Source organism: Canis lupus, chromosome 29 (assembly GCF_003254725.2).
Source record: "Canis lupus dingo isolate Sandy chromosome 29, ASM325472v2, whole genome shotgun sequence".
Lineage (NCBI taxonomy): Eukaryota > Metazoa > Chordata > Mammalia > Carnivora > Canidae > Canis > Canis lupus.
Window position 1 is genome coordinate 38,670,165 of NC_064271.1, and position 3,616 is coordinate 38,673,780.

General features: G+C 45.2%; 1 non-coding gene across 1 annotated transcript; it reads right to left on the reverse strand.

Annotated features, from left to right (window-relative positions):
* Positions 1 to 3,293: 3,293 nt before the first annotated feature.
* On the reverse strand, positions 3,294 to 3,397 carry LOC112650861 (U6 spliceosomal RNA). Its single transcript, XR_003130506.1, has one exon. It is a non-coding gene; the product is annotated as a U6 spliceosomal RNA (small nuclear RNA).
* Between the last annotated feature and the right edge of the window lie 219 nt (positions 3,398 to 3,616).

Genomic DNA, 3,616 nt, shown 5'->3' on the forward strand with positions numbered 1-3,616 from the left:
AAATCCTACCCTGGGATTCTTTAAATTCTTTTAAAGCTGCTACTCAACAGTGATCCAGTTTGCTTCTGTGCAATAAGGAACCTGGTTTTGCCCAAAGATGTAGGTATTTGGGGGCAACGACACGGGCAATCAATTAAACATGCTTATATAATGGAGCCCCAATAAAAACTCTGAACTCAAAGCTCAGGTGAACTTCCCTGGTTGGCAACATTCCAAGCATATTGTCTCACATGAATGCAGGGAGGGCGAAATGTCCTGTGTATAGTGGACACTTTGCATTTGGAACCCTCCCAGACCTTGCTCTAGCATGTCTTCCTTTGGCTAATTTTTCATTCGTGTATTTTGCCCATAATAAACCATAACCATGAATACAATAGCTTCCAGTGAGTTCTTTGAGTCTTTCTAGCAAATACCAAAGCTGAGAATGGTTTGGGGAACCGTTACACTTGCATTGGGTGTCAGAAGTGAGGGTGGTCTCCTATGGACTTTTCGCTCGTTTCCCTCCCTTGCAGTTGGACCCTACCTCCTTGTAGTTGATGACAGAAGTCTCCAGCAGTATTAGCAGTCTGGAGGACTGTGTCCTCAAGCTTCACAGTTTGGCTAACTCTGAATGACTTCCATTCACATTTCCTCAGCCAAAGCAAACCCTAGACCACACTGAATTCATTGGAGGAGGAATGTAAAACTCTCCCACAAGAAGGGTCTCGCCGCAGGCAAGGGAACTGTCGGGAAGAGTTGCAAATGCTCTAAACAGTACGATCTAGCACAACAGTTTGGGTAAGGGAATTATAAAGACAGGAACTCAAGTGACATCAGAGTGATGACAGAAAAGACTACACATGATAGAACAAAACCAAAATCAAGAAAATGTGATGCTTGATCCAATATGAGAATAAGGCAGTTGAAGTAAAAATCACTCACACGTGTAGGTAGTTGGTGATACTATTCCTTGAAAAGAACTGCACTGGGGATGAAAAGCTTAATACTGAACACGTTAATTTGAGGAACATCCGAGAAGAGATGCTTGGTTCGATGATACTGATCTAGAACTCAACAGAGAAATGCCAGCTAGAGATAGATTTAGAATTCATCTCCCCATAGGGCATAGCCAAGTGCAGGAGATCACCGCAAGTATCTAGAAGGTGAAACAGGGAGGGGTGAGGATGGACTCCCAGGGCAGTACTTTCCACGCACTTTGTCATGTCAGGACACACAGGTGGTTGGGCCGCCCACTGAGGTAAACAGGCAAGACAGCTCAAGTCTGCAGGCAACTCGCCTGGGGGCTCCGGCCAGAGCAAGGAACAGGGGATCACTGCTTCATGCTGGTTGGGAAGCTCAGTCCTATGGAACGAATACATTTAGGCAGGTGGAAAAGCACAGAGGAAACCAAGAGGTAGCCACAGAAGAGGAAAGAATTGTTAAAAAGGAACTTGAGAGTTTGCATAGAATGAAACTGGAGGGTATGAGCCAGTTTGGGCCAAGAGTAAGAACTAATAGAAAGGGGTTCTGTGGGCAGGTGGTGTGGGGTGATGACTTCATTGGGGTGAGGAATGAGAGTAAGGGGAAAAGTGAGGGACAAACAGGGCTGGGCAGGGCTAGGTAGGGGGTCACGGAAGCAGGCTCACAGAAATCCCAAAAATGCTGAGATGTAAGGAAACCAGAGATAAAGGAACAAAGCCAGACCACCTGCCCTGGGTAACCAAAAAAATCATCAGACTCTAAAAAGGAAGTAAGGCCATTAAAGATGTTATCACTAGTCCCTACTCAATGGTGATGTCGATGGAGGTGTTAAAAGGATTTAGGTTCCCTGATTAGGCTTCCAATAAAGGACCAACCCTACAAGCCATCAGGCGCAGCCCTCTCGGGACCCCTCTCACCCCTGGGAGCTTCCTCTATATCTTTACTTAATAAACCTCTGTCCCTTTCCTCACTCTCCTGTGTCGGGCGAGACTCATCCTTCAACTCTGTGAGACCAGAACCCAGCTCTCCTGTATCAAAAGGGCAGAGCAGGAGACATGAGGGAGATCTGGCCTTGGAGGAGGAGAAAGACATCGGCAAGAACTGGAGTTTGTCATCAGGTTTAGAGGGAGGCGTTTTGAGATGGGCAAGACCTGAGCCTAAGAGCCGAAGACAAAGAACCAATGGAAGAGGGGAAGTTGGCAACAAAGAGAGCAAACAGGTGATTTACAAACAAGGACAGAGGACGGGCCCCAGAGCCCAGAAGGGCAGGAGGAAGGACAAATCTCGCCTTGAGGAATAAGACAAGAAGAGTTCATTCCAGCAGCTACAAGTGGGTCACGGGAAGCGGGCAACAGTCCTCTTGGACTCTTTTCTCTCTAAAAGTTCCTATTACTTATAGAGCATGAAAGGTATGAGGTGGGGCTCTGGGAAATATCACAAGCAAAGGTGCACATGGTGCTTCAGGGCGATGCTCCATTAAACTGGGAGGGTACAAAGTTTTGAATAATAGACTATTTTCTTATATCTTCCATGTTTCTGTGCTCAAGTGAAGTAAGCAGGGATTATTCTCAAAAATTATCAGCCTAGAAAAAAAAATCCATCCTTTTTCACTCATCCAAGGCCTTCCGATGATTCAACGCCTCCATTTTCTGGCCACCACCCTCTCTTCCAAATATACTGGCCCTTCTTGTTCCCTGCATATGATAAGCATGCTCCTGACTCTAGGGCCTTTGCACAAGCTATTCTCTCAGGGCAGAAGTGTCTTTGTCTAGCCCTTGGCATGCAATCCCTCTTCAATTGCTTTAAAACCTCTCTTAAAACCCTCATCTTATTTCTAGAAGATTCCCTGTTCAATTATTTTAAATAACGCCCTTCCTGATTCTTTTATTCCCATCCTTCTATATATTTCTTCGTAGGATTTGTCCTCACTGACCTATTTTTCATTTGATTGCTTGCCTAATGGCTGTTTTTCCCTCCAGCCCTGCCCTAGAGCACTGAGGTTTAGTCCGTTTTGTAACCTGTTCTACCCCAGTACCTAGGAGAGTGCCGATAGCAAATACAGAGTGTGCAGTACTTGCTGATGGAATTCCAGCTCTTTTCTACTCTGTCGTCATCGTCTTCTTCTGCTTCTGCTTCTGCTTCTTTTAAAAATGTTATTTATTTATTCATGAGAGACAGACAGAGAGAGAGAGGCAGAGACACAGGCAGAGGGAGAAGCAGGCTCCATGCAGGAGCCTGATACGGGACTCGATCCTGGGACTCTACGATCACGCTCTGGGCCAAGGCAAGCGCTGAATCACTGAGCCACACAGGGATCCCCTTCTTTTTTTTTTTTAAATATGGAATGCTTCACAAATTTGCATGCCATCCTTGCTCAGGGACCATGCTAATCTCTGCATTGGTCCAATTTTAGTATATGTGCTGCCCAACCGACCGCTACTCTGTGTCTTTAGTAAATGTTTCTCCCCCTTTCCAGCGTCCATGCCTTTTAACTTCCTTTTCTTTCCATTGCATCAGAAAGGGATCTATTGTCAGGTCACTGTACCATCATTGCTTAATTACTCTTCAGTGCGATGAATTTTGGTCATTGCACCTTTCCATATAAATGTATAGTTCCAACTTTTATTTCTAATTGTGGAATACATTTTATTCCAAA